Raw genomic sequence first — 27,225 nt, forward strand, 5'->3', positions numbered from 1 at the left:
TGGCGTTCTTCATTAGGCATTAAGCAAAAGCTCATTTTGCTCAACACAGAGAGGCCTCAGTAAAAACTTGTCATTGAGGTGTGTTAGCTTGCAGTCTGAGAAGCAGGGACATGGTTATTAAAAGCCTTATTTGGGCAGTTGTGGAGAGAGTTGATCAGCAATGGAAGGTGGCCAGGAGTACTGGGAATGCTGTCCCCTCTCCGTATGGCTTTGTCTGTTGCTGTGCAAAAGTATTTTATTATTTGTGTGTTTTTTTTTTTTTTTAAACTAAGATATTTCAGAAGATCTCGTGCTCAAAACAATTGTTAATTGTACCTTAGCAGACTGTGTTGGGCAACATCTTAGGTATGCTAGAAACAAACAGTTGGATCTGTTGATACTTGCCTAGCAGTATCAGCTTCTCTGAGGATGAGCGATAACATCTTAGTGTTCGATGGACCGAACCTGAACAGCTTAAAAATGGGATTAAAAGGATTTGGCAATTTGGAATATATTTCCTGCCTGAGTCTGGGTTTTTTTCTGTCTCCATGGACTTTGGAGAACTGCCGATTATTTTGCACCTTTTTATAGATTATTTTTTACTCTGATTTTTCTACACACGTTTTAGTGGATAATAAATGCTTCCATTGATTTACTGAACTCAGTATAATAGATCTTGATCGACATACTTGATTGAACTTACACATGCTGTCGGGAAACAAAATGTGAAGCGCTTCCCAAGAAGAGCAAGGCAGATGAACAGGACTGCCTTGCAAGATCGAGGCGATTCCTCTGAAACCTGGCCAGTGGTCTCAGAGTTAGAAATGACCATTCAATAACTGAACACTCTGGAGAGGCAGGGTGCGGTATGGATATTTCTGTGAGGAGCGAGAGCTGTGTAAATGTTTCCCTGTTGGGAGATAGTACTGATGGACTGGGGGAATCGCTGGACTCTTCCCTCTCTATGACCTCGTAGACCCATGCTTATGTGTGCTAAAAAGAAAGCCAGATTCCTAGTGGAAGCATCTGCAAACTAGCAAGCTTATCAGTAATCAAATAAGGCAGCTTTGCTGGAGTGTATGGGGAAGGAAGAATTTTTTTGTTCTATAAATCTTACTGAAAATATCCTGCTCATGGCTCTTTTTGTTGACTTTAATATTCTTCACATAGTATAATGCTACCTTTGTTTTCTGTGTGGCATTATTAGTATTTAGGTAGTGCTTACACATAGTCATGGAAAAATTACTTACAGTATGTACGTGCCTAATTTCACTGAAGCCTATGAAAGTATTTTCTTATAAGTTAACAGCGTTTCTTCCTCCTATATAGTAAAACAAAACATTTCTGAACAGATAAGAACTTCACCTTTCCACACAGACTGGAACCTACTGAGTCCTAAAAAGTGTTTGATGTTCTAGAGACATAGCTTGAATGAGAACATGAAAAACACTATGTTAAATTACAGCAATATAAGTTAAATGCTCAAAATAGATAAACTGTAGCCGTAAGCCATGTAGACCCAGCATAGTTCATGAAAGTAACATGATTATTTCAAATGTGCGTAGTGTGACTGTGGTTTTTAGTGATTAATAGAAGTAAATGATGAAACCAAACATAACCGATGACTATAAGCAATGAATACTGTTTCAGCCTTCACAGTCTGAAAAGAAACTATACATTCTGGGCTGAAACATCCTCCTCTTGAGGGGCAAACCTACCTCCTTCTAGCTGTCTGACCAGATTTATTGGCTACAACACAAGTCTTAATGAACCTTAACAAAACAGCCCATTAGCAAAGAGCTTACCGCTGCATTAGAGCAGTTTTGATGAAAACGCGCCACTCTAAATTTTTAATCTCAGTTATAGTTTGGGTTTTTCTAAACTGACTTTTCAGTTCAGTTTGCTGATTTTGAGTGGTTCTCCCCAATTACCCAACCTCTAAGCCTCCTTACATACCGTACTTAGTTTTGGGCTATTGCTGCACTCATTGTTCAGCAAGTGAGCATTGCAGTAAGAACTGTTTCATTGGCATAGTGTAAATGTCTTGCTTAATTTAAAAAATAAATAGAATAGCATGCTTTACCCATCAAGTATAAAAACAGACAAAAATGTTTCCGAGGGAAAGTGCCTGCTTGTATTTCACAGTTAAGGTACTTCTTGCTTTGGGCTCAAATTATCAAAAGTAAGAATCTCGGAGTTGCGCTGCTCCATCAGACTGACAGTTTGTCAGTTCAGAGTTCTGTCTCGGGCCGGTTGCTGAATCAGATGCATTTCAGAGAGATGGAGAAAGCCCCCCCTGTATGGAATCTGTCTGGCCTTCCACCTTCTGCTCGGTGGAACTTGGTTTAATCCTGGAGCATGAAGATTTGTGTCTTCATGTCTGCAATTTGATTATGATCTGATGTAACTTCATTTTCATACAAATGTAATTTAAACAAAAGCATGGGCTAACTTGTTTTCAAGAATGTTTTTCAGCTGTGAAATCTTCAGGCTGACTTTTTGCTATATAAAATTGTGTTCTCATGTAGCAGCTTAAATTAATTGCTTCCAGTGATCCCTTGCTCTCCTGTCATGAGAATGGTTTCTTGCTATGTTTGTTTCCATATCATTCATTAGCTGATGTATCTTTGTTCCCCCACTATTTGTCTCTTGTTTGAGCTAAGTATTTCTAATCTGTCATTCTCCTTTCATTATGTCTGTGATAAGTTTTACTGCTGTATCATTTCTTACTATTTCTTTTTTAGTAGGTAATGACCAGAAATTATGACAATAATTAGACTATCTTGATGAATTTCATCAGCGATGTAGTGTCTTACTGAGGTTGGAAATTTTGGAGGTGCTCAACCTTGTTTCATTTCAAACTCATAAATGAACCAAAGCCGTTGGAGGACACACTTGTGAACACTAAGGAAACTGCTCTAGGAAGAGGGAAGTATGCGTTAGGCTTTCTGGATTGCTGTTCTGTGGACCTGTTTATAGCACTTGACATTGAACAGGAATTGTAATAACTGTTCCTGGGTCAGGGACTACAATGCAGGGCTCTTTGGCAGGTCAGTGAGCACTGTACTTCTGGCATGTTGTTGTTCTTCTCTGGGGAACAGTTGATCTTCAATTACCCTTTTATTTTTCTCTGATTTTGTTGGTTGGTTGGTTGGTTTGGTTTTGCTAACACCATGGAAAGTGGCATGACTTCAACATGAAGAGCTGGAAGATACTGTCTGCCTTAGGACAGCTCTGTAGCCTCTGTTTAGGGGAAGTAAAAGACGTTATTTTAGACCCTTTCAGAGTAAGCTGAGCAGCGTGCTGTGCTCTCCCATAGGCCTCTTTCGTAAAAAGGAGCTTACCATCACCACCAGCATTTACATGTACACATTTAGATATAAGGGGCTGCTATTCCCGTTGAATAGGTTCAGAATAGAACTTCAGGAAGCTTAAGTATGAGGACACCTTAGTTTGAATAGACCAACTGGATTCTCACACAACATTGAACTTCTTAGTCCCCTTGAGGTGTAGGCAGTTCGTGCAATAGCGGAACCTCGGGTCTGTAATACCAAACACCTTGAACTCAACCCTTACTATCAATTGTGAAAACTCTCCATTCACTCTCTTGGAACAAGCACTTTCTTTTAATTTTTGAGTGAACTACTGCTGCAAGATTTATTTTGTTTTCCAGAAAAGGTGAGTGAAGAGGCAGGGGATATGAGTGGGTGCTTTACTGGTGATACAAGTAAAGCGTTCAGAGACTACAGAACTGCTTTTCCTTTTTTTCAGATGAACTGATACTTCTGACTGTAATAGTGAGGTTCAAGGCATGAAAGCGGAAGGACAGCGAAGGAGAACAACTGTTTATTGAAGAAATACAGCTGTCACGGTGGCCGCCCCCGCGTGCTCTCCTCTGCACTTGTGTGCTGTTAGCAGGGTTCAGAGATGTGTGGCGCCTCGCACCAAGAAAACAGCATTGTCTCTGGGAGAGAGGACAATGTGCACTGCAGTTTTAGAAGACTCTCAGACACTGTAAGGCAAAGGAAGCTTGCCCCGTCGTGTAAGTATTTTTCTATTTGTGCCAAACAGTGGGTGATTTTTCCATCTAATTTGTCTGTAAAAGAAATGCAGTTAACAGTAGTGTTTTTGTCTTATTCCTCAAATTTCTATCTAAGTTTTGCTTACGCTTGGATGTGCCGTTATCTTGTCTCTTATTCCTTCATGGACCAAAACAACTATTTTATACTCAGACAATAATACTGCATGCAAACGGCCATTCTCTAGCGATTTCTGCCAGTCTAGACTTACCTGAGACAGGATGAGCTGATCATTGGAATTGAGCTTGTCCAAATACCTCACTGCATTGGTGAAACACTGGATGCTTCAGTTAGTCAAGGTTTAGCCAATTCTTGACATCCAGCTTTGCAACTCATCAATATGTAGTGTAAGTCTACAAAGGTCAATCTCATAACATTGAAAATCTATTTTCTCTTGTTGCAAATACTCAAGTGACACAAATACACACACCAGCCTAGTAGGCATTAGGGACACAGTCTAAGAGGAGTCTTGAATAGGATTCTTCAGGGATGTAGTCAGTAGTCAATGGTAGTGGTAAAAGGTTCTTAAAGGCTCTGAAAAGTAGTTTCAAAAATGAATTATTTATTAAATTCTTTTATGCATCTAAAATCCTATCTCTGTTTCTCCTGATTAAGAAAAATAAATGCCCTGTTTAGATTTTTGGTTTGGGCTCTTATCTCTGTTGTGTCCATACAAATCAAGGGTAACTTCAGTGTGACTAGTACAGATTTATACTGATATAAACGGTATTGATCTGGCCATCAATCTAGAAATGGAAAATGTCATGCATTGTGTTTCAAATGTTTATGTCAAGAATGTTCAGCATTTCATAGTAGAGAAATACTGATGGAAAACCGTAAATGGGGGCTTTTAAAGAATGGCTGGAGTGGAGCAGAGCTAGTGTGGTTGGGGGTGATATGATAAATACCAGAGATTGCTCTTCTCCCTCAGGCTAATGGGAAAAAGCCACCAAAGGAATGACACTCACTGTCCTAGCCATTAAACACTATGCTTTGCTTAGAGTAAAGGATATTACTTCACAGTCCTGGCAGAATTCCATTTTGTGTAATTATGCTCTAGCTTCTCAGTTGCTTCTGTTAGTGGCTAAAGGAGTCTCCACTTCCTATCCTAAACAGCCAGGTAGAAGCTATCGTGTGACATTTACTGCCAGTGAATCGCAGGCTTTGACGGGGTCTTCAGTTGGAATACTTTTGGAAACCATTTTGACTTCAATGGGATACCCATTTGTCCATCTAAAGCATTTGTCTTCTATCTGTTAGACCTTTTATAGCTATGCAACATGTGTTCCTTGTCTGTGAAAGTCACTTCCCTGACTTTCACCCCTCTCTTAGATTAAAACATTCCAGTAAAACCTTGACCTTATTCCCAGCTGTACCTCCTCCCTGGTGTGGTGCTGAGCTCTCTGTGCCAGCTGTGCGCTGCACAGCAGGGACCTGTAGGATGTTGGGATTTCTTGTCACTGCTTGCTAGGCAGCTTGAAGGAAGCAGAGGTTTCAAAGCTACCGTCCTTTTGGGGCAGATGGAGCATCTGATATTCTTCAGGTTTCTCCAGCACAGGGCATTGCACCTTGTGCAGAAGTGTCCCGAAGTAATAAGGGAATGCAGATTGCTGCCATCCTGGTAGTGCAGTGTGATTGTATTAGCTATTTCATAACTTGGTACTGAAGATAGGACTTCGTATGGAACTGGGCAATACAGAGTCAGCCCTTTTGTGCTTGGGTCCAGCTCTACACCATAGAAATATAAAGATCATAACCAATATGATTTCCTTTATAGCTTAACACCAAAAAATATCAAGAAACTGAGGTTCTACTGTATTTTTTGGGAAACCCTGGACATGATTTGGTCACGGTTTATTTTTAGTGCACCTTTTTTGAGACTCCATCAACGGCACAGAAGAGCAGCCTTGTCCACCCAGAGCGAATGCTTTTGAACCATTCACCTGGTTTGATTCTGGGAGGAAATGTCTCCTCTAACAACTTCCCAAGCCTGCCGGAATGGCCTCGTCTAACGAGCCTGTACTGAGACTGCATGTGGCTTTGCAGAGAGCCCTGCAGCAATGAGACTGCATTTCCTTAAGCCGGGGGAGCTTATTACCAAAGCTGCAAGTGCCTGTCTGTGGCATCACTGTAAAGCCCCTGTAGCACAGTTGTCTGTGTCTCGTTAGGAATGAGGGAGTAGGGCCACAAAACATGTCTGTTCAGGGTTCTGGTTTTTCTCTTACAAAGTGCCTCCCTCCATTTTTTTCATGCTTATCAAGTTGTATTTCAAGTCCTGAAAAAATGCTGGAGCAAGGCATCCATCCTTGTAAAATCCTAGAATTACAACATCCAGAAGGGATTTGTCTCAAGGAAAAAAAAAAAATCACATCTAGTTGATCTAATTTTCTCCTGAAACAGGGGAACAGTTCTTGAGGATATGGCAAACACAGTAAGTGTTCTTTTCTGTCTCATAGGGAAGTATCCTCTAAATGAAACTACCAAAGAACAGATACAGATCTGGTTAGATAGCTCTACCTGAGAGGAGTTATCCCCAGTTCACTATCAAACAGGGTGAAAGGAAATGGCCTCAAGTTGCGCCAGGGGAGGTTGAGGTTGGATCTGGGGAACAATTTCTTCCCCAAAGGGCTGTGAGGCATTGGAACAGGCTGCCCAGGGCAGTGCTGGAGTCACCATCCCTGGAGGGGCTAAATAGGCAGAGATGAGGTTCTCAGGGTCATGGGGCAGTGCCGGGGGTGGGGGAACAGTTGGGTTCAATGATCTGGAGTGGCTTTTCCAACCAAAATGATTCTGTATTTCTGTGAAAAGAGAAAGGTGCTGTGCATGAGATCTGGAGAGCTTTGTGCAGGAGCCAGTTCTGTTCAGTGTTTTCATTACAGACTCAAACGATGGCATGAACAGTACACTTATTATATTGATGTGCTAGGTGGAACTGCAAGTATGTTGTAAGACAAGGTCAGAATAAGAAATCACTGTATAAATTGACTAGTTTAATGAAAAATAGGATGAAACTAAACAGGGCATGATGTAACAGTCAAGTAGGAATAACTGTGTACAAAGATATTGGAGGTCTGTAGAAAAGGAATTGAGGGAAACAATCACAAGTTGAACAGGAATCAACAGTATTGTGCTCTTCCACAAAAAGAAATGACATAGGGCTTATATTTTTAAAAAAGTACAGTTTACGAGTTGTGTAAAGCAATCCTCTCAAATTACTCAGCATTGCTAGTATTGTGTCTGCTGTAGAGCAAGCGAAAAGAAAGAAATCAGAAGGACTAAAAGTGGAATTTGAGGTGCAACTACTTACAAGACCACAATGGAAAAGCATGTGAAATGCAAAGGTAGCAAACACTTGATGACATTGTTGAGCAGTTAAGTGGTTTGGATCATCACTCTCTGCTACTGCTTAAGAGTAGCAGGTCCTACTCAAGACTGGCTGTTTTCCAGAAACTGAGGTGCAAGACAAGGAGATACTGGAAAAAGATGCTGATTTGAAAATGCAGTAAATAGCTCCAGTTCCAAGACCTGAATTAAGAAGTAGATGGGCTAATTTAGAAAAATACCAGTTGATGGAGGGGAGGTGTCCATTAAAACAGGAGCTGTACGCTGTTCAGAAAGAATTCCTCCTACTCATAATTGGCAATCAGACGAGGTGTACACAGGATGTGTGCTACAGGGTATCTGTCTCTTCCAGGTGTCTCAAGAGCTCTTACTTAAACCTGGGTGAGGAAAGATGAGACACGTTACAAGAAATTCTGCATTAGAAGCAGTCATGCCGTATTGCTGCTGTTAGATGGTTCTCGCAATTACAAACGTGCCCCTGAGATGGGAGCAGCTTCTGGCATCTTCTGACAGAAACTTTGCCACATAAAGCCAATCCAGTAACCTTTTTGATCTCCTGTATTATAGCGAAGTTTTTACTTCTGCTTTCCCTAACTGAATGTAGCAGCATTCTGGTGACAGCTGGACCTCATATCAAGATTTGTAAGTATTTTGGAGTAGATTATAATGAGCTAAACTCTTTCTTTCCCACTTGTATAGGTTGGGATGTACTCTTCAGACTACAAGAAGGAATGATATTTGGGTTACACTGGAGTAAATTCCTTGGGTAAGTGAAATTATGCTTTTGAAATTTGCATCAATTATGGTTTATGTGTCAAAACTCAGAGAAGTTTTGCTGCATTTAAAGGTGGAGGAGACATAAATGCATTTTTTTTTCTCAACCTGAATCTGCCTGTCTTTGGGTTTGCTAACAGAAATCAACAGAAACACAAAAATGCTTATGTTGAAATTTCAGCTGTGGCTGTGCTTGTGTCTCCTCCTAGGGCTGCTTATTTCCCATCTTGCTTAACTCAAGGGGTTGGTCCCTGTGCCTCAGTGCAAGCTGAATGTGTCTGTCCCAGGCGTGCCTGGCAAGGCTGCCATGGAAAACGGGAAAAGTAACACTCCACCTATTTTGTAAAAAGTAGAGTGTGGAACATTTAACAAGACAGCAAGTCTAGATATACTGTATGAAGGGAGCTGCAAAGGTCAAACACCAAATGAATGTATAAAAAGGACTTCTGAAAGAGAGAGGAAAAGATTACATTTCCTGTAAATAATCCTGAAATATTGTAAAACCACTGAGAAATCTAAGAACTATCTGGAAGGCAGGTGATGGTCACCATATTGAAATACATACTGAGAAAGTTCTGGGAACAACTGGGCAGACCATTCAGGAGGCAAACAAGGGGTGGCCCCACATTCCCAGTGTGGTGGACAGGAACACGGTCACCCCTCTGTCCCGAGACCTGGAGGGTGACAGTTCGCTCTGTGCCTGCACTTCCCACAAGGCTTGGCTGACTAACGTAGATGATGAGATAACGGTGGAAATTATTACTTCAGCAGGTGATCATGAGTGTTTCTAGGCATTGTTTTTCTTTTTACCGAATACAAATTTAAAAATATCAAATAAACAAGGAATCATATTTTTCAAAGTTCTTATTTGTGAGCAGGTAATTTAAAAACTATACAAAGGTGTTTATGAACCACAGATACAGAAAAGTTCCCAACTTGTAGTAATATCATGTAAGCATGAAACTTCTACTGACTTTGAAGAGTATATAGGCATTTTAGTTGTTGTTACCATATGCGTCCTGCATTTGTGTTTTAACTTTGTAATTAGTTACTGCTAAGGTGTAATCACTCTTGATGGATATGTTAGCAACTAAGCCCTAAAACAACCTGCTGTGTTCTCTGAGCTACTAATTATTCTTAGCTGTTGTTAGTTTTAGTACCAGAGATATTCAGCTCTTGACTCTTGTATTTTCTGTGCCTAAGAACAGAAACCTTATTAGTGTTAACTTTGAAACAAAGACACTTGGTGAGCCTCAGCACTACTGAAAAGTAGGGAAGTCATGGTCACTGATGTGAATCAGCCCTTTTACTCAGCAAGGGATCTGAGGCTCTGGGAGAGGCGCGTCCTGTGCGAGACAAGCTTTCCGGAGCATCCCTCTGGGCAGTATCACATTTGGCAAAAGGGGGACTCTGTGCTGTACTTGTTAAGAATCATAAATATGTTCTTCTTTATACAAAAGGCTTTATATTTGCTATTATCCAGCCTTATTTTCTGGTTCAAACTATGCTGATTCTGAACACAGCAGATTTATTTCAGATTATTAGAATTTACCCTTTTAAGAGACTCGGACAATGGGTTTTTAGAGGCTGAAACACCTACGTTGTTTTCCATGATCCTTTGGAACCTGGCCGGGAGGAAAAGCTCCAGAACCAGAGAAAAGCATTAATTACTTTAGGAAATTCTGTTCAGCTCTGGCTGGGATCTAAACTTGTTAATTTCCCTTTTTAGCACTTGATTTCTTAGCAAAATGCTGGCAGTTTGTCAAAACATAAACAGTATAACCTGGCACACTGTGCTACCAGGAAGAACGGCATCTCACACTGATAGGGTCACAGTCTCTACAGGGAACAGAGAGAAAGTCTTGGGCAGGCTGGAATTGTAGGGAGATCTTGTCTTACCTGTTCCGATGTTAAACCAATGAATAAACTCAATACCCCACTCCAAGTCAGGACAAAAATCTCTTCTCTGTGGCAGGTGATGCAATTACTCTTGTGTGGGGTTTGTGCGCATCTGGTGATAGAGAACTGGGAACTGTTGCGATTTCTCTTGCCCCATATTCTCACTTGAAGATAAGACAAGGAAAAGAGCAGCCCTCTCTTCTTTATGCCAGTTTTCTCGTGTTAAAAGCCGCTTCAGTTGCAGAGTACGGCACTCAAAAGTTATAAAAAGCCAGAATTACAGTAATCGGTGTAACTTTTAATCTAACCTCTATGTGTATATTCATCGTGATGTAATCTTTAATTGTGGTACTTAACTCTCTTGCCAGCTCTATCACATATTAACATCTAGATTTAAGTGTAGATATGCGTGTGTCACTAAGATTCTCAGTTCATGTGCAGAAATCTAAAGGTGCATGGAGAACAATTAAGGGGATTGTTGAAAGAGAAAGGATCATCCTGTGGTTAAGGCGGCTGAATGAGAAGCATTGCCTCGGATGCCTGTTTCGGCTGCAGTCCTCATGCGCGTTGCTGAGTGAGCCACTTCAACGAAAACCCCTTGTGTGTCTGCTCTCCGTGTCTCATCTCCCACAGCCCTCAGGCCTCATGTGCAGGAGCACCGAGTGCTCACAGCTGCGAGTGAATCAACAGGAGCGTGGTCAGGACTCCAGGAACTCGGCGTTCCTGGAATTAGAGCAGAGTGGATGAGGTATCTGGCCATGCGGGGCCAGCAGGTTCTGGGTGCCAGCCTTTCCTCTGCAAAGGATTTGCAGCATGGCCTCTGTCTTAGCATCTCTGTTGAGAACACGGTACATCTTGCAGTAAATGTAAATTAATTAATGTCTGTGAGATGCTCCTGGTGAAAACCTCCCCAAAAAACACAGGTGAAATGGGTACCTTTTCTACACATAGCAGATTGCGGTTGGTGTTGAGGATTCATGCAGATTTATACTGTATGCCATATACACACCATACACACACTCACAGACGTCCCTAGATGAATGTATATGTGTACATTTTAAAAAATGCAGGTGTAAAGGTAGCTTTCTGTTGATGATAGGAGAGTTCAGAATAGCAGTTACTTGGATTGCCTTACCAAATTTCCAATTATGAGGTGTTACTAATTTTTTTACAGCACCTCTTCTAACTCAGCGTGTCTGGCTCCCAGTCATCAACTGAATACACTGCTTATTGCTTTCGTTTTTACATATATTAGAAAATGTATTTTTAAACTTGATTTCCAAATAGGAGTTGGATAATCTCTCTTTTTTTTTTTTTAATAGATGTCATTCTTAATTCAAGGGTTAAGGTATAGCATGTTTATTTGCAAACGAGTCATTGCCACTTGTACAGCTCTATGTGAAGCTGTCAGACCAACTAGTGGAGGCTGCTTCAGCCACTGCTCACGTTACTTCTGTATTTTTAAATGCTTTTAATTAACTTTGGGAAGGCAAGATGGGACTGAGATGGCATTAAAGAAAAATAAGTAGGAATGCATTAATAATAGTGAAGGTTGGACTCTTAGAAGATAATGTATCTTTCTAGTGGCCAATTGCATTCTGTCAGTAGAGTTATTCTGGATTTATATCTATAAATGTCAGACAAGAAAATGGCCTGAAATGGGCTAGTGCATAAAGGAGCTGCACCTGCTTTCACTGAAATCAATATCAAAATTTCCATCCGTTTCAATAGCACTAGGAAATGATGGATTAGGAGAACTTAATTTGGGGCTTTGGGGAATTATATTCATAACTTTAATTGTATTTATATAAAATGCATATTGATCGTTGAACAAATTCTCAGTACGGCTGGCCATTGAAAAAAAATCCGAAATGTTGCGAATGTCTCTGCACATTCTTCCTCTGATTAAGCATTCTTTAAAAGAGAAGAGAATGCAGGGATGTAGTGGTGGGTATTGCCCTGTTTGCAATTATTTTGAGTAGTAAAATAGATTAAGCTGAGTCTTGAGGCATGAGTTTAGCCATAGCTAAACAAACAGTGGTGAATCTACTCCTTCATTCTGAATAAATGACAGTCATTTAAATTATATGTAAGCATGTGCAAATATTTAATTACTGAGGTCTTGACACTTAAGCTTGTGATTTCCACTCTCATTAAAATAATCCACCAAATTTTGAAGTAGAAAGTAAATCTCTCTCTAATTAAAAGCATTACTTTTCAAATAAGATTGTGTGCTGTGACAAGCACTTACGAATTCTGCATTAGTACAAAAGCTCCTGAACTCCTGAATTTGCAGTTCTTCTGTATAAGCAATCAAGATTCTTTACTGAAGTCTCTGTGACTCATGTAATAATGGTGGCGAGACATGCCTGGCCAGTGCAACAGCCGGCTCGAATGGTGCCGTCCATTTCCCTCATTCTCAGCCTCCCTGTGCTTCCTTTTCTTCCTCTAGTAGTGGATTTGGAGAATTTGGCTGTTGAAGAAGCCTAAGAGAAGGGCAGCATGACATGTGGGGAGAGAGAATAGAAGTCATCACACAGGTTTTCATTCACCTCTGTGCTTACAAACAGTGCTGGGGTATGAACTGTGAGCTTGTTCCATAGTGCACATTGCCATGTAAATATTTATAGGGTTCCTGTAAAGCACCAGGACACAGCAGGGGTTAAAATTCATGCTCTTGCCACTTTTGTAGGGGAGAGGAACAGAAGAAGGCCCCATCTAAATCAATAGGAGTTTTGCTTTTGACTTTAGAGAATACCTGGGGTGAAATTCTGGACTCAGCTGCAGCTGGGGGGTTTAATCTGGATTTACACAGGTGAAGTGGAGAAGAAGGGGTCAGGGGGTGGCTGAGCAAATTTCACTACTCATGGCAGCTGGAGGACCTGTGCTACCCCTATGGTCTGCTTGTTCCTGACCTGCTTAGCAATGGCTCTGCTGCTTTTCCTCGGTGATCCCACTCGGCTTGTTAAAGATGAAGGAAGCTCTGCTTTTCTCTGCCAGGTTAGTTTTCTGTGGATCTAATGAGTTGAACTGGCATGCCATGGGGTCAAGCAAAGTTGCTGCAAGGAAAAGAGTGGAAACATGGTTTAGGAGCCTGGGCAACTTTTCTTTCGGTAGCAGCGCCACTTTAAATGGCTGCCATCCCATGCTTGCTCTTCCTCCCCACAGCTGCACCATTGCAATGGTCTGTCCATGGGGCCACTGCAAGAAATGAGATCAGGGAATTGATTCATTCCAAACTCAACCCCCAGAAAACAGAACCTTTTTAACCTGAGGCAGTTCCCATGGGAGATTTTGTTTTCAAGTTGGGTTAAAAAGTCAACCAAACCCACCGGTGGACAGAACTCATTTTTTGAGTGATGCCTTGCTCATGTTTTCACGTGAGCAAGTGTGGTGGGAATAAAAACACCACAGGGGCTGCTGGAGTCTCCCGCAGCCTCAATCTTTGGGGGATTTTATTGTTAAATAATTGTTCTTTGCATCCCATATTGAGTGGAGGAGTGTGGCCTGGCCTCCTGTGTTGATAATGGGCTCAAGCTAATATTCCCCCAAAGATGGGAGAAATTTCAGTGTGGGTGATTTAGGTCATAAATCTTCAAGTAAAAGATTAGTAACAGCTGACCCCCTGATTCCAGAGGCTGCAGATCCAGCCTGAGACTTTTCGTAAGGTAGTTCACTGAAAATCTCACATTTAAACCTGCAAAGCTCATGTATTAAGAAACACATTTAAAGTAAATAAACTCCTCCAGAGGAGCTGTCAGGCCTTTATTGAAGTGCATGTGGACCTTTACAAGTATCTCCGGTTTGTGAAAACAAATCATAGAATGCCAGAATGTCAGGGATTGGAAGGGACCTGGAAAGCTCATCCAGTGCAATCCCCCCATGGAGCAGGAACACCCAGATGAGGTTACACAGGAAGGTGTCCAGGTGGGTTTGAATGTCTGCAGAGGAGACAAGTGTGCAAATGCAATTGGTGGAAGCCTAAATACTTCTGCTAATGAGCTGATACTGTCCTCTCCCTTTCAGCTGCTATAATGAATATTCATTTTTACTTCATGAAAATCATGCCCCTCATTAACTTCCCAGCCCATGCCAGCACTCTGTGGCAGCTCACTGCTATTTTTCTGTTTCAGCTAAGCCTGCAGAGTTTTTTCTTCCCCTAGCAAAACAAACTAGAGCAAGTGTGTACTCTCTGTGCGGTCCCATAACCTGATCAGCCTGGGAGGTCAGGAGGCACACGGAACGTACACCAAGCGTGTCGCTCACTTGAGGTCCGCCAGGGCGGGGATTTGAAGCCGCGGCCGGGGCGGCGGTGTCGGGGGTGGCGGCGCAGCGGCCCCGCTGTCTGCGGCTGCAATTCACCGGCCTGCCGGCCCGGCAGGGGGGCACAATCCGCCCGCGTTTCACAGCCTTGGCACCGCTCGGCTCCCACCCGCCGGTTCCGAAGCGCTGGGCAAGGACGAGGGAAGGCCGGGGGAGCGGCCGCGGCGCCGGGGGTTTGCCCACGGAGCTGGAGCCGGCGGCGGCCGTGGGGAAGCGCTGCCCGCCCTGGCCGAGGGCACCGAGGTGAGCGAGGGACATAGGGTGCGATGGGTGAGTGGATGGGGGAGCCCCCGGTGGGTCAGTGGACCTTAATGGTGAGGCCACCCGACTTGAGGACCTGGAGCCCTGCGCACGAGAGTAAAGTCATTTGGCCAGGTAGCTTCTAGCGCCCGTTTGGGGGTAGCGAGCACAGCTGGGGCTCGGGGGGGGGGGGGGGGTTGTGTGTGAATACTGCTCAAATGGCGCCGTCCAGGGGAGAAGCACTTAAATATAGTAGTAGTTGGTGGCATCCCGTTTGCCTCGGGAGACCTTATGTTAAACTGTTGGCTCCTTTTCTAATATCCAGTGTGTTTAAGTGACCTAGCACTCTAGACATTTAGTCCGAGTCCTTCTGAAGGCTGGCTTTGGTTATTAGGATTCCAAACAAATTAGCATGCTCATCTGAAAATCCGTGGGAAACTTGGTTTTTATTCAGCTTCTGTGCAGGAAATTTGTGGTTCATAAATCTACTCTAACATTTGGATCTGAGATGATACTGAAACAGTAAAGATTTACGTGGTCATCTTCACTTGAAAGGTCAGGAGTTATTTTCCTTTTAAAAAGGTTTTATGGAAAGCTGTTGATGGTTTAGCTGATGGAGTTGCCTGCAGCAGTTCAATGAGGGAGGAGCACAGGTGAATCCAATAAAGGAATTTGAAGGCAAGAGGGGAGGGGAGTCTGTTGTGATTAAAGAGGCAAATTCAGGTGTTGTGTTCCCTTGGTTGGTGTTGCCTAGGAAAGCTCTCTTCAGGTGTGTTGGGGGACAGGAATCTGGTCCTGTCTTGTCTGAGAGATGAGTAGAGGGAATAGTGTGATAAAGTGAACATTTGCATTTGAAAACAGTGGTATTTTAGCTGCTGCTGCCCTCGGAGGGGTCTTCCCCATCCATTGGTGCTTAATGGCTGAATCAGTTTGGAGTTTGTTTGCTAAGAAATTGAGGTCTATGCTGCTTTAAGGTAACACCCAGAGGTTTGCCGTTCCCGGGCCTTTTGTGTTGCTGCAGCAGGTGCAAATCGTCACAGGTTCACCTGGGACATTCTTGGGGAGGTGTAGGAGCCGCAGGACTAACCCTACAGCAGCTAACAGGTCCCCGCGGTGGTGGTTTGACACCCGAAACTTTTTACACTGGAATCGGATGGGTGGTAGCTGAGACGTTCATCTTCCCAGGAAAAAAAAAAGGCCTACAGGTGGCATTTGGGGATAAGGCATCACTAGCACATACACAGACTTGACAGTCGACGTGCACCGGTCCGGAGTTGGATCAGTAAGTGCCGAGTGTTTGTGACGGAGGTTTTGTTCCTGGTGCCGCGGAGCATCTCGCCGCTCGGTCGGAGTGGAGGGCAGGCGGGCGCGGAGGGGTCTCCCGGGCCCTTCCCTCCCTGCGTGTGTGTGGGGAAACGCTGCTGGGGGACGGGGATAGCAGGGCTGCGAGGGACTTGGTTGCTCCATCTCGGAGGAGAGGTTGCAGAGGGCTGGTTGCCAAGGCAGGGATGCCAGGAGCTCTCGCAAATACTAGTGCTTGCTTTTTATTTTTTTTCTTCTTTTTTCCTCCCCCAATCCTCCTTCTTTTTTTTTTTTTTTTTTTTCTTTTTCCCGATTGATAAAGCTCGGAGCGGGGAGGCGGGCATGAGCTGCCCCTCAGCAGCGCCGTAGCGCTTTCCCGGCGCTCCCCCAGCTGGGAGCCGCGGCAGCGCTGGCCGAGCCTGCGGCGCTCCCCGCTTCCCTCCGCCGCGGGGGCAGCACCGCCGCCTCCCCGCTCCCCTCGCCAGCCTCAAAGTTTTCCTGCGCCCCCCCGCAGCGCTGCAGCCGCAGCCGGCGTTGGGCAGCGGCAGGAGGAGCGGCGGCGCCGCTGCCCCCGCTCCCGCACCGAGAGGGCGGTGGTCCCGCTCCCGGCTCCGTCCCGCTGCCCGCCGCGGCGGAAAGTTTCGCAGCGCCTGGCAGGAAGGGGTAAGTTGGGGAGGGGGAGAGATGCAGGTGAAATTGCCGCGGGGAGGGCTGCACCTGTGCTGCCGCGACTGGTCGGGCTGCCCCGGCCCAGGGACTCCGCACGCTGCGGGGTAGGGGTAAACGGGTCGGGCTGCCAGGAGAGCCTCCTCCGGCGAGGACAGGCACCCATCTCCTCCCCTTCTTCCCCATCAGTCCCTGCCACCAGGCAGAGGAACGGTATTGCTTTAAAATACAGGGTTAATTTGGAAGGGCTGGTGGAAGAAATGCAATGTTTAGGCTTTAATATCTGTATATAGTAATCAGTAAAATAAATGAACCAGTTAGTATTCCTCGCCTGTAGTACTTGGTGCAGGAGAGAGGCTGCTGTTCCATCTCATTTCTGAGCTCATTTGGGGAGTGATGCTGGGTGCCTTATCTGCTGCCTTTTCCCCAGTGCCTCAGCCCTTCAGGCATCGGGGAGTCCTTCGGAGGGGAGAGGGAAGCTCCTTGCCTTGGAACAGTGAAGCTGCAGGGAGACACCTTTTGGGGCTCCGAAAGTCCCGCAAATGCTTTAGGAGTGGGATTGCAGCAGTGGACGGAGAGTGGGAATGAGCAGGGTGACCCTGGTCTCCCGGCTCCTGGGGGGTGGTGTGACTGCTGCCCGCCTTTGACACAGCCCGCCGATTTTATCTTTCTCTGTGGCTGATCGGAGCTGCGCGTTTGAAACGCTGCGCTAACTTGGGAGATGCACGGTGAAGTCAGCCTTGCGGACTGGAGCCTGAGGAATACAAGATTACCTTCGGAAGAACGGGAGAGGCTGTGGGCGCTGTCATCCGGGGGCACGTGCCTTCCAGACCCTTTCTGTGCTTCAGCAGCGACCATTAATGACAGTTGCGTGGATGTCAGTTTAAGGATGAGGTGTGTGGTTGTTGGAGTGGGGTTAGATGCAAGTCAATTCACTTTGACTCATTTAGACTTCAGGGAGTCGAGGGCAACCCCCTGCATTTGCAAGACAGGTTGCTCCCACCTCCCATCGTTAAAAGTTAAGGTGGAAACCTTTCCTTCTTGGTTCACACCCATCCCCCTGATGGGAGGAGGTTGGTGACAAGTAAAATTCTTGGACTGCTCTTTGGGTAGTTTGTGGTTTAAGTGAATATGTTTTTCACTTCGACTGAGAACTGTTTTGCTTTCTGATGGTTAGAAACTGGCAAAAAAAAGAGAGAAATTTAAAAATAAAATCAGACTGTGTAGTTGAAGTGGTAAAGGAAATGTTCTCAAGATCCCACGTAGCAAGCTGGGAATGAAGGCAAACTGTTCCTGCTCTGTACCTCTTCCAAATTCGCTTCTCTCTGAAAGATGCTATCTCCTCCTGCTTCCCAGCACAGTCCAATCTGCAGGGTTAGTCAATCACGGGATGGAAATGAGTTGCCTAAAGAAGCAACGAGAACGTGTTAGTACTGCAGCAGGAGTGACAGTCTTGTCACACGCATAACCCAGAGTGTACCGGAACGGCGTGGAAATCCATCCTGCTTTAAACCTTTTGGTGTGTCACAAAATCCGAGGCAGGTTGCTTCTGAATCAGGGACTGCTGCCTTTACCCACCCGCTTCAGCTGCTGTTGATCTTTCAACCACCTAATGCCACCCTCTGGAAGGCACAGTGACTGTACTTGACAGATACTTGACTTTATAGAAGACGGTAGACTGGTAAAGGGATACTTAGATCAGAGTTGCTTAAATTATTACTTAAAGTTCAATAGTGCAGCTTTTCACATCCTGTTGTGATTAAGTACTTTTTCTGTAGCTTTCAGATGACTGTATGTACGTGTATTTGGAAAACACTAGAGTTTCTAATTAATTTGTTAAAATGGGAATAGTTACTAGAGCAACCTCCTAAACATCTTTAAAGGTGCGTACTAAGTTAATGTGTATTTTGCAGACAAAGTATTTCAGTCAGCTTTTTGAGAACATAGCTATGGTTTACTGATCCCGCGTCCACCAACTGAGCATCATACCGGTTGTTTAAACGGGTGTGTGTGGGTTTCTTAAGTCTGCACTGTTTTTTCTGTACTCTAGTGGAAGTCTGAAGCGCAAAGTCTGAGTTGCTGCATTGTGTATCTGAGATGTGTATGCGTTTGGTAGTTTGTAGGACAGCTGGGATTGTCAGCGTGTTGGTGTCTATTTGCACATTGGTGGATGGGTATGTGGAACTGTACTGTGGAGTTAAGTGTTGCTCTTCGGAAGCAGATACAGGACTGAATTAGGGGATGTAGAACTTTACTGGGGTCGATTTAAGAGCATGGATGTTGGACGGAAGTTGCAAGTTGGCCTGAGTTCTTTACCCTCAATTAAAAAAAACAAAACAAACTTTTGTAATTTCCTTATGTACTGCTCCTGGCACCCAGGAACTACATTTGTACTTAGTGGGACACATCCTTAAAAAAACCAGGATCCTTCAGGTCTTCCTTGCTTATTGCTCCTTTCCATCTCTTCCAATGTCTTAGCAGCCTGATACACATGGAGCTTTACTGCCGAACTCTGTGATTTAAGTCATATGTGAACAACTTCAAACACAGGACAGAATTTGTTGTTAGCAACAGGTGAAGGAGACAAAACCAGTAGCTTTACACTTGTCCTTTCATGGTTTTGATAAGACTTTGGTAACAATATGGCCTTAGTTAAAATGCTCTTAAACAGGAAAACAGTACAAGTGTTAGCTTTATTTTGTGTTTTGCTCTTATGTTTGTGCTTGCATCAGAGACTCTATCCAGCTAAGCACGAAAATAGGAAAGTAAATACTAGTCTTAGTTCAGCTGTAACAGTAAGCCTGATATAAACCTCAGTTTTGACAGAGCAAGCTTTTTTACCCCATGGAGGTGGCTTTTGGATCTTCATCAGAACTTGAAGCAAACTTCAGAGACCTCTGGCAAAATGAGGCATTGCTTTTGTGCGAACCAACTGGCTTTCTCCTAAATCTAGAGTGCCAATTCTAGCCAATGAATCAGTACTTCCCGGTACTTCCAGCACACAGGTGGCCAACTCTGACCCATTCCAGGTTGAGATCTGGATCTAGCCAGAAGGCTGCTTGAGACTCAGAACCAGGTTTGCTTGTTCTGTCATATTAATAGTTTATGAATTCAGGATGTGAACCACAGAAAACAGTAGTTAAATTGGAGAGGGTTATTGCTCAAAACCCTGCAATCAGAGCTTCCCATTTTAATTAAAAATAACTAATCAACTGATTGATGAAGGGGAAAAAAGCACCTTGCAGGTATGTAGTGTTAATTTTGCTGCTACTAGAGCATTCTATTTCATGCATTTATTGATATGAGATGTTTTGAGGAAGGAAACTTTGAGTGCCTAAAAAGCTTGTAAGAGTACAACAGGGCAGGCTGCTGGGAGAGAGGATGCTCCTGCAACTTGGGATGCTTAGGTGGTTTATTATAAGAGACTTTACAGTAAATGCTTACTCAGAAGTAATTGGATTTGATTTGTCTTTTTGGCATTTCAGGCAGTTGGTGTAATCCTATTGGCAGTGGGTTTGTGTGTTTTCTAGCTGTTAGGATTACACGCTATTCTTTGGTGACTGCATACCTGACTGAATTTTTTTCAAGCTGTCACACAAAAGAAGTGATTATAGAACAAGTACTTTTGATCGCTGGTGAGAAATCTCAGAGTAAGAGCTAAGGTAATTTAAAATAGCGTCTATTTTGTATATATAAAATGAGCTATTTGACTTCTGTATGACACCTGTATATGCACAAAATATATAGCTTCGGGCATAAGTGAGAGAAGGGTATCCTTCCTGGGTTCACCTGGGAAGGGAAAAGCCGTTAGAGTGTTTGAGAAGGGTGAGCTACGACTGTAGAGTGGCTGCACTTGGCTTGGACCCCTGAAGATTCTCCTGTTGCCAGAGACTCGACCGGATCAGTGTGGCAGCCCTGAATCCTCAGCTGCTGTTGAGGAGCTTTGCTGGAGGTGCCCAAACGCAGCAGAGCTGGGTTGAGTAGGGCATCCCCTCTGCTCCCTGCCGCTGTTGGGAGTGCACGTAACGGCTGTCAGTGGGGTTTTGGAAGAGCTCTGTCTCTGCTAGGTGATATGTTGGAGGGGGGATTGAGGGCAGTTAGTCATGGAGCAGACTAATAAGAGCGCACTGTCAGCAGACTTGCTGATGACACCAAACTGGGAGGAGTGGCTGACACTGGAAGCTGTGCTGCCATCCAGAGACCTGGACAGGCTGGAGAGTTGGGCAGGGAGAAATTTAATGAAATAGAACAAGGGCAAGTGTAGAGTCTTGAATTTGGGCAGGAACAACCCCAGGTTCCAGTGTAAGTTGGGGAATGACCTATTAGAGAGCAGTGTAGGGGAAAGGGACCTGGGGGTCCTGGGGACAGCAGGGTGACCATGAACCAGCACTGGGCCCTTGTGGCCAGGAAGGCCAATGGTACCTGGGGTGGGTTAGAAGGGGGTGGTCAGTAGGTCAGAGAGGTTCTCCTGCCCCTCTGCTCTGCCCTGGGGAGACCACACCTGGAATATTGTGTCCAGTTGTGGCCCGTGACTTCCAGAAGGACAGGGAACTGCTGGAGAGAGTCCAGCGCAGCCACCAAGATGCTGAAGGGAGTGGAGCATCTCCCGTGTGAGGAAAGGCTGAGGGAGCTGGGGCTCTGGAGCTGGAGAAGAGGAGACTGAGGGCTGACTCATTCGTGGTTACAGATATAGAAAGGGTGAGTGTCAGGAGGATGGAGCCAGGCTCTTCTTGGTGACAACCAGTGATAGGACAAGGGGTAATGGGTGCGAACTGGAATGCAGAAGGTTCCATTTAAATTTGAGAAGAAACTTCTTCTTTGGAGACATTCAAACCTACTTGGACACCTTCCTGTGTAACCTCATCTGGGTGTTCCTGCTCTGGGCGGGGGATTGGACTGGAGGAGCTTTCTGGGTCCCTTCCAATCCCTGACACTCTGTGATTCTGTAGGGATGTATCACGATGAGGATGCTGCAGTGAGGAACCAGGTGCCACACAGGCTCTTACCTTGCATACGGAACTCCTACCTCAGCTGTGTTGGGTTATATTGGGAATTACGACTCTTATTGGTAGATTACATTAGCGGTGTCAAGATTGGAATCTTAACCTGAAGGTGAACAGAGGAATCCTGGGCTTTTTCCTGAGTTTCCTTGGAACTTGCAACAGGAAGGACCAGGGCTGCTGTCCCTCCCCAGCTGTGTTCTGTAACCAGAGAATGCTCTGCAACAGAGACCAGTCCCTGAAACAGTGCAGTCTGAAGGGCAAGGGAAAAAGGAGAAACAGAGGAAAGTTCAAAGTGAAGTACCACAAAGACCACAGTTATTTTCTATCACTGTTAAAGTACTAGCTTATTTTTTGTGTAGTTTATGTGTTTCGTTTCCATTTCATTTTCTAGCCTGAACAAGACATTTGAGATATGGGTAGAAGAAACTGAGCAGAAAGACGAAGCTGACTGATAAAAGCTGGTAGAAAGATTTTGGAAGGTGTTAGAGAAGGATGTAAGGAGAAAAATATTCTGATAGAACAGCTTCAGGAGCCATCTTAGTAAAACAGCATTGAGTCCTTTCTAATGTGAAGATCGTGTTTAAGCATTAAAATGCTGCTCTTAGTGAAGTGATTTTAATTAGTGGGAGAGAAACATACAACCTGCTACCTTCATCAGTGCTTTTGTTTTATTATTTTAGTTGTTGAATAAGAATTTGTGGCTAAAATAGCTTTATTTTTACAGAAATACATATTAGCACACTTTGCTACTTTAAAAAACCCAAACATTTTCTATAGGAAGTGTCTTAAGACCTGTGTAATAAGGCTGAATGTATAAATAACAGTACTTGAGGATCTGGGAGGGCTGTGTGAGAAGGGTTGGTAACATGGCCATTTTACAGGCTGGGCAGCCGTCCTGCAGAGCCAGGCTATCGGTTACCTCATTTACTTCATTCATGTGGTTCCTTGTTACATATTTTAGACAGAACAAAGATACTTCTCCTTGATTTCCGTGCAAATTATGGTTTAGTATACAACCATTGGAGAGTTTTAGTGATTATTCTTTTGGATGACATGCAGAACTGCAGTCTGTTACCGCTCCAGCATTAAGTGTTCTGTGGTGCTTTTTGCAAAAAATACCAATATTAATCCCAGCATGCCCAGTGTAATTTGAATAGTTGATTACAGCGTTTTCTGTTTGCTTACAGTTTCCCCCTCACTGTATGTTGGGAAACAATGTTTGTGTTGCTGTGGTTGTTGCTGTCTTCAGTCTGGGACTTGGTTGTGTTTGGTACGAGGGTCTGGGTGTCCGGTGGGCTCGGGGACATGCTCCCGCATTCTGGGAGTTCTGCGCCTCCTTGCAGGGTGCGACGCCACCAGATGACTGCGATTCCATGTGCCTCTGATGTCCGTCCTATAGCATAGGAATGGGGGAGCCACCCGGTTTTCATTGACATTTCTATTGAAATATGAGGATATTACTTGGATCAGCAGCTGGCTGATGAGCAGCAGTACAGGGATGATGGCAGGCAGCGTTGTGCTCTCTTCTTGCAGGTGTCAGTATTTCACTGTTCCTGTTTGTAGGGGTATTTCTCTAGGCAAGAAAATGTCATGAGAGCAGGTCAGTGTGTGTTGCTTGCTACAAGAGCTGTTAAAATGTCAGTGATGTATTTTGGAGTAATAGGCAGAATGTTTTTGTGAAGGACGTTCTTCATGACTCTAGCGGAGAAAATAAATCTCTTCTAAACAGAGAAATTAATTATGCCCTGTCAGATGGAGGAGATGCTTAAAAACAAAACCAAAACAAAGAACTACCAAAAAAACCCACAAACCCACAACAAAACAAAACCCGAACTTGACTGTTTTGATGATCTGGTTTTGGTTGCTTGGACTGAGCTTTCTTTTAACTGCATTTTCTAGAAACAACATGTATGTGACTGTGTAACCGTAGAGTGTGGTCAATCTGGTACGTGATGGTGCTGAGTACACTGAACCTCACAGACACTCCTGGGGCTGCCAGGGACCCCTCCAGAGACTGTTGTCTGGGTCACCGCTGGTTCAGATCCTCCAGAGCAGCTGTTTGAGCTCCTGGGGTTTTGTTGTAGGGAAGCGCAGCAGCAGCGATGCTGATGGGAAAGATCTGTGGGAGGTGAGTGCTCAGCGCATCGGGGCGGGCTGGGGACGCTGGGAAAGGTCTGGCCAGTGCTGGGCCAGCAGCTTCTTTGGGAACAGCCATAAAATCACTGCGTTTCAGTTCTGTGCCAGTCCATGCTTCACTTGGCAATATCCAGTTATGTAGCTAAGCGTATATATATATAGGTTAACTGTAATAGTGTTTGAATTCTTGAGTGCTATGGCAATACTCATTCCTAAGCATCTCCACTGAACAGGCCTGTGCTTTATCTCACAAACTGAATATATAGCTTATGAAGATTTTTCCATTTGTTTTTTACACTTGCGTAATATCAAAGCTAGAAATAATTTACTTGGAAATCTGTGGTGGCTGGTGGTGTAGCCGACAACATGAAATAACTCATGTCTTTATTCTGCTGTTGTCTGCAAACAGAGATTGCAAGTTTGAGGAAAGAAAATATTAGTGAGACAGCACCATGAAAGTAATTGGAATGTGGTATATTTTATTTTTGTTACATGCAAAATGAGTGTAAACACAAGCTAGAAATGAAACCCGCACTCTAATGGAATTACGTATGGACAGTGCATGTGTATGACAGGGAGAAATTAACAACGTGAACCAGAAAGACAATATTGCCTTTGAATTTTGTTCTTATATTTTAGCCTCTGTCAAAGAAAAGTGGTAGGTGGGTGAGCAGACGTTAAGTGCGCTAAATAAAACCTATGTTGTCCTAAAGTATTAATAAAGAAATATTTTTGATTGCCATGTTGTAGAAATGTAAAAGCCTGGTTTCAGTCTCTGTCTGAACTCTGTTACTCGTATGTCTGCTACCACAGATTTGTTCATAATAATGAAATTGCTGCAGTTCTGGTAGTCGGGAAGCTTTCCAGTTCTCATTCTTTCAACTGAGGTTGGAGGGGTTTTTCCCCTGTCGTTGCCTTAGTCAGTCACAGGGCAGTAGGTTATCCTCTTCAACAGCCTACCTTCACTCCTCTCTCCTTCTTTTTTCGCTGCCAAGATCTCAGAGCAATGTATTTCATGATAATAAAACTTATAGTTTGAAAAAAAAAACAAAAAAAATCTTTTAACACTGAATGTGAAACAAGGCTATTTACCTAAGTACTTACAACTGAATAAGGTCTGGATAAATGCAGCTGGTGACTTTCAGATTAGTGGCTGTTTGGGTTTTGTTTTTTTTTCTTCAATCCGTAGACTCTGTAATAAAACAGGATTTCTGACTGGTGAACCATAGGGTATGACTCGAGCTCGTAAGAAATCGCTTTGTATTTTGAAAAACTCCACAGATGCTTTTAACTCCTGTTGAAAACATCGTTGCTGGGAGCAGCAGCAGAGTGTTCAGCTTCCAAAATTCTGCAGCAGCCTCTGTCACAATATGGAATCTTTCTTAGCAGCTCAGGAAACGAAGTAGGGAGAGGTGAAAGGGAGAAACCTCACTCACCAGCGGCCTTTCTTTATCTGGATTTACCTGGGGACTTACCTGGATAAGGTACACAAACATGACAGTTCCAGGAGGGTTAGAAAAACTGCCCTACTGGCCTTTTTTAATCTAGAAATGTAGTCTGAAGTACGCTGATGGGAGTGAAACTGCTGAAATGGTGAGTTTTGTGTACAGTCTGATTCATAATGGACCAAAGCTTTGTCCACTGGCACTGCAACCCGCTTCCCGTTTTGCTTACTTTCTTCCTGATTGTAACTTCAAAGAGCAGTGGAACAGTGGAGGAGAGCGTTGAACTTTGCCTCATTGGAGGCGAAGGACAGATTATTGAAATCCCTTAATAACTGTCTTTTTGGGGGGTACGATGATCTCCCTTTGAGTCTTTGATAATATTCCTATTCTAATATCTGTGAAGGCAGATTTTATATATATATAAAATCTTTTAACTACCAAAGGAGTCTCAAAGTAAAGGGAGCCATCCATCAGAGATATGGATGTTATGTCCTCTTGCCCTCCCACCAATTATGGAGCCAGTGACAAGTTTATGACTTGGACTGCCAGCTGCAGAGAATGTCATCGGGGGCATGAAGTTCCAAGTTCTTTCTGACCGTGTCCTTGTATAACTTGTGTGGAACAAATTAGCAAATTGTTTTGATGGCACAACAGGTAACTAAAATGTCAAGAACGGTGCAAAATTACGGTGATCTTCTGTGGGGCACAAACACCTAAGACAAACTGGGACTAAGAATTTGCATTTTAGATAGAAAGTAATCAGTTCCAGGCAATTGCTTGAGTGTTTTGAGATGAGCTCAATTCTATTGAGAATGAGTCTGTGTGTGGTGGTGGTGATTTGGTGGGGGCATGTAAAGCTAATGGAAGAAATGTCATGTGGCTGGGAAATTTTTTCCTTCTAACATCACGTTTGCTCTAATACGAATACTGCTGTAGAATTTTTCTATCTCAGTATTTTGGAGTAAAGCAGATATTTAGCTTTTAGTTAAACCCAATAGTTCCAGTTCAGCTACCAGCCTTCTCCTACCTCTATACACCAATGCGTCTCTCCCCCAGGTCAGTAACATACTGGTGTTACTGGGGCTGTTGAAATACTTGGGCTGGTCGCAGGGGATGTCCCAAAATGAGCAGAACTGAGTGTACTCAGTATGAGGAAAGTTCCTGGAAGAAGAGCACTAACTACCTAAGGCTCATCAAGAAAGGTGGGAAGTGGGCCTGGGCAGTCTTGGAACTTCTCCAAAGTTGATCTGTATCCATTTAGTGTCTGCTGGAATCCTGCTTTTGGGCTGTAATGTGAAACCGCCTTCTGTTTGCCCTGGCACAGGCACATATAGAGGAATGGATGCAAACGCTCCTAGTCTTTCTGAGGAGACGGGCATTTATTTGTAATGTAAAAGAAATGGAAATTTTTTTGAACTGAGTGTGCTTGTAAGTGCAGTGCATGAGGAATTTAGTATTAAGACTGTGTAGATCCATTTTGTCAACAAACATTTGTTTGCAGTTCTGCTATATATGATCTTTTAGCAAAATCAATTACAGTTTAATATTACATGGAAAATTAAAAATAATGAAATTCATCACTAAGGTTATGTTGCAAGCAGGCAGGCTGAGATTATTGTTAGTGTGCTGGTTTACTTACAGCAATACTGTTTCCCTTTCCTTCAGCTTCCTAATCAAATTTTACCATGTGGTTTGACATTTACATGACATTCACATCTGTAGAAACACTCTTTCCTTTTCCCCATTGCTCAGTTTTCTGTGAGTTAACATTGTGCTCAAAGCAGTAGACTGCCAAGTGAGAGAGATTGTAGAAGGCAGCTGATGGGAAACGGTGACTGTAACGTATCAGTCGGGTTGTCAAAGTTGGCACAATTGGTTTGGGCTTTAGAGTGGCGGGGAAAAGCCTTCGATCCACAAATTGATAGCAGATAGTACCACAGACTTGTGTGCTACAGAAACTGCCCATTTTTAGTCCCTTCATCATTTTTAGCATCAGTAATTTTGCAGGGTTGAGAATAATGTGCTGCCTGTTGCTGG

General features: G+C 43.8%; 1 protein-coding gene across 7 annotated transcripts in view; it reads left to right on the plus strand.

Moving 5' to 3' along the window:
* The window catches only part of PCDH15 (protocadherin related 15), a 684,798-nt gene that overhangs the window by 18,601 nt on the left and 638,972 nt on the right, over positions 1–27,225 (plus strand). For 4 of the 7 annotated variants that reach the window (XM_071811575.1, XM_071811571.1, XM_071811570.1 and 1 more), the window contains exons 2-3: positions 3,751–4,021; positions 8,100–8,166. The gene's annotated coding sequence lies outside the window, so the exon portion shown is untranslated. Of the gene's footprint in view, positions 1–3,750; positions 4,022–8,099; positions 8,167–14,516; positions 14,640–16,316; positions 16,602–27,225 lie in introns of those variants that run through there. The other 3 variants (XM_071811564.1, XM_071811566.1, XM_071811565.1) reach the window with 2 other exon arrangements.

Source organism: Patagioenas fasciata, chromosome 8 (assembly GCF_037038585.1).
Source record: "Patagioenas fasciata isolate bPatFas1 chromosome 8, bPatFas1.hap1, whole genome shotgun sequence".
NCBI lineage: Eukaryota > Metazoa > Chordata > Aves > Columbiformes > Columbidae > Patagioenas > Patagioenas fasciata.